Source organism: Diadema antillarum, unplaced genomic scaffold (assembly GCF_040938485.1).
Source record: "Diadema antillarum isolate AM-2024a unplaced genomic scaffold, OU_Dant_1.0 seq00001552_RagTag, whole genome shotgun sequence".
NCBI lineage: Eukaryota > Metazoa > Echinodermata > Echinoidea > Diadematoida > Diadematidae > Diadema > Diadema antillarum.
In genome coordinates this window covers 262,051-273,287 of record NW_027272281.1, presented here as the reverse complement: position 1 = coordinate 273,287, position 11,237 = coordinate 262,051, and the positions used below count along the sequence as shown (strand labels likewise).

The window sequence follows — 11,237 nt, the reverse complement described above, 5'->3', positions numbered from 1 at the left end:
TTGGGGCCTAAAGTTATCTCAAAGGTTCATTCTTCAGAAGGTATGTAGGCCTAATTCCAAAGGTTCGTTATTTCAAAATCTCGCTGTAATTTCCGATGCTTCGCTATTCCCAAGTTTCGTTCTTCCGAAGATTCGTTATTCTGAAAGTTCGTTTATCCGAAATGAAATACGTTCACTTTACCGACGGATCGTTTATCCGACAATGCACACGGTTCGTTATTTCGAAGATTCGTTTATCAGAGAATAAGATGAGGTTCGTTTTTCCGAAGGCTCGTTGATCCAAAAATGAAAAAAACAACATTCTTTTTGAAGGTTCGTTAATGCGAACACGATGGCTTGACATTCCTAAGGATTGTTAGTAGGCATGAATTATTAAAAGTCATTTTTTTTTTCACTTTCGGATTAACGAACATTTCTTCATTTTCCGATTAACAAACCTTCGGTATTAAAACAATTCAAATCATTTTTAGATTTAGGAACCTTCGATGTAACGAACCTTATTTCACTTTCGAATTGACGAACCTTAGGTACAATCAATCTTCGCAATAATGCCACGCAATGTCCTAATAACGGACTGTATTTAGTTTCGTGCCATCAAATATTTAGGTATACAGTATTGTGTGTTTTGAATAACAAACCTTTCCTATATGGAACCCTATTTCATATCGGATCAACATATAATAACGCACGTTCTTCCCGGAGACGAAATGTAACACATGCAGGGAGCAAATATCCCAAACACAAAGCGATTTCTATTTAAACCCATACTGAAATGTGTTCTGTAAATGTTTCTTATGCTGTATAATTTTGTAAGCGATTCACATTCCGTTATAACGGAGAACATTTCCTTTTTTTTCTTTGTCAATGACGCATAGAAATTCTTGCTATAACCGTGTTCGTTGTAAGCAAACTTTTCACCATAAGACTTCAATAATAATGATGTCGGAACGTGAATTTTTACGTCGTTGTAACGAAATTGCGTTAACTTTGCTCGTTGTAATGGGAGTGCACTGTAAGTTGATTTTAGAGGGTCTGCTCTGTGTGCGCTTTACAAGCCCCATTTCTTGACGTATCCTGTTCAATTCGGTGTAGAGATGTATCATTAAAGAAATACAAAGGTGACTATAAGTTTAAGCGATAGCACCCTTGCTTGTTCCGTCTTGTCCACATTACAGATTAATTATCATTTTTCTTCTTTTTACGGTCTGCTTGTGTGCGCTCTGCTTAACAGACTTCTGGTAATTTGTCTGGACGGAAGCTTATAATTATTGATGATGTTTTCCCCAATATTCTGCCTTTAACAATTCAAAGGTCTGCCAGCACATTTTTGGATGTTTTTTTTTTCATTTTCTTGTAAAGGCGGTGGATCATTGTGAAACTTGGAAACCTTATCGCTTTTGGTGATGAAATAATACGTAGCATGGCATTCATCAGTGATTTGCAGAAGAGTTTGGCGATTGTACAAGACTTTGCTTCAGCTAACATAATTGTACGTGTCTTTAATAATCATACAGGGGCCACAATTTGTGACACTGTATGTGAAGATCGGTGAACAAACTAAAAAAATCTCATGTGAGATGATTGACAAGCATTTATATATATATATATATATATATATATATATATATATATATGTAATGTGTGTGTGTGTGTGTGTGTGTGTGTGTTTGTGTGTGTGCGGCAGTAAATTTTGGCATTCAAATGTAGGTGAAGACGTTCACGTAAACTCTCCACTGATATATTCGTTTGATTATAAAAAAACATAGGATGTATTTTACACAAAATTCAAAACATAATCATAATAGAGTTGGTACCACCAGTTTTTCCTATTTTTCGATATTCGGCCATTGCTGTTTTTCAAAAGCACACACAAATACACGCACACTCTCACAGATATTTTTGCCGAACTGGGATATGCATATATTTATAGCTTTGAATTTGGGGTTATTAGATTTTTAGGAGTATTAGCGAACAAATGTTCTTCCTTCAAACATACATGTAGCACTGTCAGAGAAATAAATAAGATCAAAGTAGTCAAAGAACGAGGAAATTTCAGCCTCCTTTTTGCGTAAGATTTCACTATGCAAACGTAATTCGAGTGTGAATTTACTATTTTCTAGAAATGCGAATGCGGATGCACGTAAGAAGAGAATTAAATGTGACATGAGGGATATACTATGACAGTGAGACAATCATAGGAAAGTATGGATATGTGTGCACTTCATTCTTAATTAGTGATCCATAAATAATAAACTATTCACTCATTTCAATAAATGTTATAATATGAAGAGTTCTTTTTCAAAAGGTGCTTCTATGGGACATAAAGTCAATGCATGAAAACACTTCGAAGCTTTTGAAATAGTAATCAAGGCTTTTCTCCTTGCTATTGAAGTGTATTTAGCATTTTTGAAACGAATTCTTCATAATGTTTGTATATACATGTATATAAATATTACATACACACATATATATATATATATATATATATATATATATTGAAGAGTTTGTTCTCAAAAACCGATAAGTCCATATTTGCCAAATAGAGATATATATGATTAAAGGTCAAGAAAAATAAAGAGAACAATAAGAAAATTTTTGCTTCTTTTAACCGTAACTTCAAAAATGTACCTTTATAATGTAATGACCATTTATCATTTAAAAGGTATTATTTTGTACTTTATGACAGAGACCGTACTTCAAAATCTTCAGAAATTGACATATCGGTTTTTGCGAACAAACTCTTCAATATATATATATATATATATATATATATATATATATATATGTGTGATAAAAACCTAAAATGGCAATAGATCTAAAAACGCTTTATCCTGGCGAGGAAAGCGCATGATTTAGAAACAAGACACCAAACAGGTGTCTTGTATATGTATGTATATATATATATATATATATACACATATAAGGGGTGGGCCGATCAGGGCATGAGACGCCCATATAACAACTAACTCTGGAAATATAACTAATAATCTCCGCCCCTCCCATTCTCTAAAGCATTAAATGATTATAAGGGATATCAGACTGACCAGCGTACAAATATGTTCCAATGATTTTCATGCTCTTTATGCTCTGCACACACTCTTGCTTTTCTTTGATACTTCCAAAATTCACTGTGCACAATTTCCTAAACACGCCTAGCACTTTCATTCAAGGAAATTCTCCCATTAAAACAAAATCTTAAAAATCAAAGATTTGTATTCATTTCATTTTGGCCAATTTACTTACAATTACACTGATATCCTGACAGTCTAAAAAAGAGCGTTTTCAAAATTAATCGTTTCATATTTGTCCTACAAGATCATCCCTTTAATTTCATCTTCCCCTCCTACGAGAATATGACAAGGATGTTGTGAAGTTTGCGTTTAGTGACTGTGAATGATGTCTAAACAGCATAGCAAGTAATTATATCGTGTCACTCACCAATGTACAATAATTATCATGATACAAAATATATAGAGGACTTATTTTTTTTTAATGAGCTGTAAACGTTCCCTGAAATTGTTACTATGGAAACACATGATAAATGTACAAGTATTTCTCCTGCTTTCTGGAGGTAAGTGAAGTACTACGTAGAAAGTGAAAATATGTTGAATTTTATGCAGATCAAATACTTGTACATAACGTCACCCAGTGTGGCAGTTTTCTCATGCCAGACTGCATGACTTTCCTTAAACTTTCTATAGTATTGCTGCAATCCGCCACGTCACATTTATATTTTGGTTTAATTTCCCTTTAATCTAAGCCAATGAAGAGGGCCTTTAGTCAAGACTAGCGAGCATGCGACCCTCGGATAACCGAGTCATGGTTTATTTCCGCCTGTGCTGGCGATACCATTGTCGTGTACATGTCCTTCACATTGAACTAGATTTCATCACTCTCCCTCCGCACAGATGTCTCGGAGCCTTTATTGCGCAAGATCCTTTTAGAGTGCAGCACTATCCATGAACAGGATGGTATACGCGAATTAACCGTACTTCTCTATGGCTGCTTATCGAGCCAGACTTTCAAACGAGAAGAGAAATCGAACATTAAAGAGCGAAGTAAGAGCTACACTTTGCCGACCTGCTTAAAAAAAAAAAAAAAATAAGTTTGTGTTTCGAGTGGTGAGCCAGCAAGTGAAGAGCAAGCAAATTTGAGTAGGCAGGAAAGCAAGATAGAAAACATACTTTCAGATAATACCAGGGTGGCCATTTTTGTAGTTCTTTAAATGACAAAGCTTCAAATCAGGAATATGGCATCAGGAAAAGCACCAGCCATTGGAATAGATTTGGGAACAACCTATTCTTGTGTCGGTGTCTTTCAGAATGGCAAAGTTGAAATCATTGCCAATGACGACGGAAACCGGACCACTCCAAGTTGCGTTGCCTTCACCGATACGGAGAGGCTCATCGGAGATGCTGCAAAAACACAAGCTGCTATGTAAGCAATCTACTTCATGATATTGTCGAATTGCGTTCTCCTGTAACATCACAGTCTCCGCTCACAAAAAAAGGGGGGGGGACCCTTATTCCATATCCCTGGAGTCCTGAGCCGACAGAGGTGTTTCATTGTCTAATCAACATCACGTCAATCCAGGTCACAGAACTATGTTCAGGAAGGAGTGAGCAAAGGTCATTTCGTTTTTATTTCAATGAGGCCGTTACAAATAACTGTGGCTCATCGCTCATTTAGGGAGGGTGCGTGAATGGCACACGCGCATAGACATAAGGGCCTTATTATGGGAGTTTTACCACAAAATGAGAGAAGTGCCATTTTTTAAAGTGAACTCATCATCAGATGGAGCCAAATAAAACATTTTCAGGGATATCTCACTTGTAACATCGTAAGGGATATTTTGAAGTAATTATTTAACATATTCTATACTTTTAATTTTATTTCCTTTTTTTGTAGCAGATTTAATCGCAAATAGCTCAACCTAATAGAAATGGACTTAGCTCTTTATGCGATAAAGCTCGCCATATAAAAAAAAGGACCGAAGGGTGGGTACCAGGTCTGGCGAATAAAGAAATTTAGTTCAGATAAAGCAATCGAGGTTCAGATCTACAAGGTGTCTCTTTGAGAAATGGCATATGCAAAATAATAGTTGCCTTATTTCTTTTCTTTAATTGTCCAATTTTCCTTTTCCTAGGCTGGAAGTCATCATAACTACAGGCTGCTGGGATTTTTCTCAATATAGTTACGTATAAAGTGATCGAGTATCTTAATATTGGGTACTTTTTTCTAAATCTTCTGATTTAATGTTCAATTTCTCTTGCACTACAGGAACCCTAAGAACACAATCTTTGATGTCAAGCGGCTGATTGGTCGGCGATTCACAGACGAGAGTGTGCAAGCTGATATGAAATACTGGCCATTCGAGGTGATCGACAAAGGAGGTAGACCCACGATAAAGGTTGAATACAAGGGAAAAGAAAAGATCCTAACCCCGGAGGAAGTCAGCGCCATGGTTCTCAGCAATATAAAGGAGACAGCTAAGGCATATCTGGGTAAAAAGGTCACTAATGCTGTCATAACTGTTCCCACCTACTTCAATGATGCTCAGCGACAGGCCACCAAAGATGCTGGTGTCATTGCGGGGCTGAATGTCCTTGGTGTTATCAACGAACCAACAGCAGCTGCCTTGGCATATGGACTTCACAAAAAGTTGCAAGGTGCACAACATGTACTGATATTTGACCTCGGTGGAGGCACATTTAATGTGTCCATTCTGCTTGTTGATGATGGCTTCTTCGAAGTCAAGTAAAGTGCTGGAGACACCCATCTCGGTGGTGAGGATTTTGACAACAGGCTGGTCAACCATTTTGCAGAGGAATTCAAGCGCAAACACAAGAAGGACCTCAGAAACAACCCACGAGCACTTCAGCGTCTCCGAATAGCAGCTGAGAGAGCTAAACAGACTCTGTCTAGCAGTTCCCAAGCTAGCATTGATGTCGAATCACTCTTTGAGGGAGATAATTTCTGCACAAAAGTCAAGAGAACTCGCTTCGAAGAACTGTGCTATGATCTCTTCGGGAAATGCCTTGACCCAGTTGACAGTGCTCTTGCTGATGCAAAGATCGACAAGAAAGACATCAATACTGTTGTGCTGGTTGGAGGTTCAACTCGTATTCCAAAGATCCAGGAGTTGCTTCAGGAGTTTCTAGATGGCAAGGATCTTACAAGGTCCATCAATCCAGATGAAGCGGTGGTTTGCGGTGCAGCAATCCAGGCAGCCCTCTTGTCTGGCGATCAGAGCGCAGAAATCCAGGATGTCGACCTTGTTGACATAACCCCGCTCTCACTGGTGAATTGAAACCCGCGGTTGCAAAATGTGGACCGTGATCAAGAGAAATACAACAATACCCACTGTGGCAACTGCCACCTACACCACAAAATCTGATAACCAAAGACGCCTGAGGGTTAAAAACTATGAGGGAGAGAGGGCGCTCACGAAATACAATAATCCACTAGGAGAGTTTGTGCTCCGTGGCATTCCTCCATCTCCCAACGGTGTGTCAACGATCGAAGTGATTTTTGTTATCGATGCCAATGGCATCATGAATGTGACAGCCAAGGACCAGAGCACAGGTCGCAGCAACGATATCACAATCACTAATGACAGTGACTGTTTATCCAAGGAGGAAATCGAACTCATGATCAACGATGCTGAGAAGTTCAAAGTTGAGGATGACCTCCAGAGGAAACGAATTCGAGCTAGAAACAAACTGGAGGACTATGCCTACAGGGTCATACCTGCTGTCAGCGAACCTTCAGCTGAGAAGAAGCTAACTGCTGATGACAAACAGGCGATCATCAAGGCTGCAGATGATGTCTTTCAGTAAGTTGGATTTCAACTCCAAGGCGAAGTAAGAAGAGTTTACACAGCAACATGAATTGCTTCAGAAATCGTGCTCACCAATTATGTTAATGAAAATGAATGTTTGGATTCGACAACAAGATAACTATATATAATAGTTATCTTGTTGTCTTGATGGTATGTCATCGAGTAGGTGGGGCCTACCTTTGCAGTAGGTGGTCAGTGGTAGGACTGAGATGGAACGAATTAGCCAGAATCATTAGAGAATGGAACAACTATTCAGGCAAATATCAATTTTGAATTACTGAAACTGCACCGGTCCGACACTCGAGACACAGTGAACAGTTCCAGTACGTCTATTGTCATATTTTACTTTACATCTACGTTATATGTATACCAAGCAACAAAAAAAAAAGACAAATAAGCATAATACAAAAAAGCGGATCATGTCTAGAAAGTGTGTCAGCATATGTAAGTGCATAGACGACAATTCTCAATATCAAATATGAAGAAATCGCAGAAGCAAAGCTTGTAAACGAGGGTTCCAGGAAAGAAATACGTTTTGGAATGGAAATAGGACACAAAGCACTAATAACAAAACTATATTATGAAAGCTAAATTAGCAAAGTACAACGGATAAAAAAAGTAAAAGAAAAGAAAAAGAAAAAAATAGGAAAAAGAATAAGAACTGAATGAAAAACCAGCATATAAATGTGATCCGCTACGACAAAAGGATCCTAAAGTCGCTGACGGCTGAGCCGAGAAAATTTAGTTTGAAGTAAATCGGATTTCTGTTTTGGCAAAATTTTGTAGTCTAATGTATTGTCTATCATCTGAAGAAATTTGGAAACTTAATGATCAAAGGAAAGGCAAGAAATCAGCGTTTTTCTAAGCCATGATTTTCAGACTTTCAGCGGAACAGAAACATGTCCGAAGATTTGGATTAAGCGCCGCAGATAGACTCCGCCCCTAGCAATAAGCGTTTGATCCTTTTGGTCAGTGCGTGGCACCCTGGTTACTGATTGGTCATGCGTAGACCGCTGGCGCTAAGCTTGACTGAACATTGCGGAGGTTGCTATGAGCAGACCTTCTATTAGCAAGAGGTGAAAACTGTCTTACCTCCCCTTGAGCAAGATTGCGTCTAAACGAAAACTTTGAAGGCGGCTTGCTCGAAATGCTGAATTCCGATTATAGACCACTCGACATAAATTCACCAATATCTCCGCAACCGAGTATTTTTATGAGTCGTGTTATATACGAAATTAAAGCGGAAAAGTAAGGAAATGATATCATGTCATTTTCAGAAAATCGTCCTCCACGACTTTTGGATCCTTTTTGTTGTAGCGGGTCACAAATACTTAAGTATACGAGCATATTGTGTGCCATCAAGTTCATAACGAATTCAAAGTATGAGTAATAGTGTAATGATTATGGGAACATGAAGGCTGAAACAAGAGGTAAAGCAAGCTTTCATTGTTCCTTTCAAATTGATCAGTCAATTATTAAAAAGGATAATGTAAAATAACAGGTTAAATAGTTCTAATCATGGAGGTGAGTCCTCTCACCTCCCTGTTCTACTCAGGCAAGTTATAATTATTATGTACCATTGATTTGAGTTTTTTGTTTGAAAATCAACAGAGAAGAACATTTGATTAAATCTCCGAGAAGATCATTCCTAAATTTGGGTCCGGGGAAACTGACACAGCATTACATTTAGGACGTGTGTTTCGTCGCATTTGGATCGCTGCTTGCTAATGAACATCCATTGTGTCCGTAGAGGCCACGTGAAACTATTCATCATGCAGTCGTCATTATTCATCACGATATTTAGCTGAGTATAACACTTGAGATTTTACAACAAATTGCATGAAGAGAAAATAATTGTAGATGCGTTATGAAAGACAGGACTGAATGAAGATATTGTGAAATGGGTCGCCTTTTGACTATATGACTAATTATTGGTCACTTGTACATCACCTCGATTTAGTTTACATGTTGTCTGACTATCTTTCAAAATATTACAGGTTCCATATTTTGTAACATGCATCTGATATAGTGTGACCTGGAAAGTTTTTATTAATTGTACACTATACTTTGCTCCATTAACTTATATATATTGTGGTAGTCGTATCGACATACGTGTACAACCGGTATGATGATAATACGAATGATAAGCTTTATCGATTAGAAAAAAAATGGAGTTATGATGCATCTGGCCATTCTAATCAAATACGGAGCTTATTGTTTCTGTTTGTGTGAAATTGAGATTTGTACTTTTCGCTAGGAAAGTGCTAATTCTTGATATTTAATCCTGCGCTCATTGCTACATCTATGTGAAAATGTGAGAAAAATACTTTGGTGCAATGATTCTTTGTTGAAAACTGTTGATTTGGGGCAATTTCGATCCAAAATCTGTATTTTGACGTTCAAATGACAGTGATTATTAATGTAGCCTCTGGTGGTCCATTTGGTTTAATGATCAATACTATCAATAAGATATCACGTTATCAAACACAAAGTAACAAACATTTCGTAAAAAATTAGGTGCCACCTTTTTTTTCTCCAGGTAAATCCTTTTTGAATGATTAAACCATTTCTGAACAGAGTTTGATCAGGCATATACCTTGTTTGATCTTAATATGATATTGTGAGTTTTTAGAATAATATTTACTTGCATTTGAACAGCACACAAGGACATCATACAACTATTTGATGCCCCCACCTCAACTCTTCTTTTACTATAAGGCTGTGACATTCTGCTCTCTCGTGCGCAGTACAGCTCGATTAAGTTACCCGTACCTTGTTTCAGGCTGCAAAATATCTGTCTATACCAGAATATGCTTTAAAAATGAATTCTGTGTGCTTTGTACTTTGTGTCCTCACAGACTTTCTTTTTTCCCCGTGCCTTAGCTCTCCTCAACTGTATGTATCTTTATTTTAACTGCAACTGGTGTACATTGCGTTTTTGCTGTGAATGTCATAAATACATGCTATGTTTATACCGTTATACAAGATATCCACAGGCACGCACGCTAATACAAACAAACGAATGCTCTTGCATAATCATGCTGGCATTATACGCAGAGTTGATAAAATTATGTACATACTACACTGACATCATACTAACATCCATAGGCCTACTTTGTACCATTCCTGTTATGTTATTTAAAAGAATTATGTAGAAATATGGTCTGTGTGAGAAAAGAACAAAAAACCATCCGCAAATCACCTCAATTGAAAATGCAATGGAATGAAGTATTACATCATGCGTGCATTTTTTGGAAGCCCGGCACACTACTTACGAAAAACGCTTGCGTTTGCAGTGTGCATGCGATGAAGCATTTCGACGGACAGTGCGCTATAGCGTATAGCGCTTAATTAGCACTCTCTCAATCTCAGATCTAGCACCTTCTCTCTTGTTTCTTAATTCATCAAATATCAAATAACAACAATCTATTTTTAGGTGTTATACAAAACAAATAATACATGATTTTCGTTCATGCAATTGGTAATATATTTCATTTGGTGAAAAATAAAATAATTGATTGATTCAACTCGGCTGCGCTTTGTTGAATGGATCATTTCATCTTTCACCTCATGAAATATTCTGTCCATTGCACTCATAAATATTCACTATTTGTGCACTGTCACATCCCTTCAGATAGAATTTTTCAGAGTTACATAGACCGATATCATTCCATTGATGGAGATAGCAGTCTACTTTGGTATGTTGTTCACATGGTAGCCATGACTGCATGTGATGAGCTGTTTGTTTTATGTTTGTTTGTGTTTGTGTGTGTGTGTGTGTGTGTTTGTGTGTGAGTGTGAGTGTGTGTGTGTGTGTGTGTAGGTGGATGGGTGTGTGTGTGAATCTATTTTAGGCTCCTGCATATAACTTGATGAAAATGGATTTAGCACCTTTGGGAAAGAACCTTTTAAGTAGGTCCTACAGAAAATGAAGACTGTACTCGTTTTTATGGCATCGACTCTTCTCACGGTTGATGCATTTGAATCTAATTCTATTCAATTAAACTCAATTTATCTTACGTTTATGAAAAAAAAAAATACTGAAATTACAATGATTTTATTAGGCCCTATACCATAATCTTGCAAATACACGTGCCTATCGACAAACAGTTACCTGCATGAAGATCCACAAGTCAATCTTCTTGCAGATTGTGATGTGAAAAAAACATGAGAAGATTTCAATGAACGTTTTTTTGTGTGTGTGTGTGTGTGTGTGTGTGTGAAAAATTGCAATGCCAATAAACATGTTATTCACTCACTCCTACCAGCAAGGAGCCGTGAACACTAGTCTGGGCTCCGTCCCTTTATTCCTCAGTGCGATATTTTACCAATTTGTGACAAACCCAAAGAGGGCGCAAATTTTCTGATTGCGATAAGACTGTGCGCCCAACGCAGT

At 37.5% G+C, this 11,237-nt stretch overlaps 1 pseudogene; it reads left to right on the top strand.

The window, feature by feature from the left end:
• The first annotated feature begins 4,249 nt into the window (after positions 1-4,249).
• LOC139710665 (heat shock 70 kDa protein IV-like) lies at positions 4,250-6,969 on the top strand (annotated as a pseudogene).
• The last annotated feature ends 4,268 nt before the right edge of the window (positions 6,970-11,237 follow it).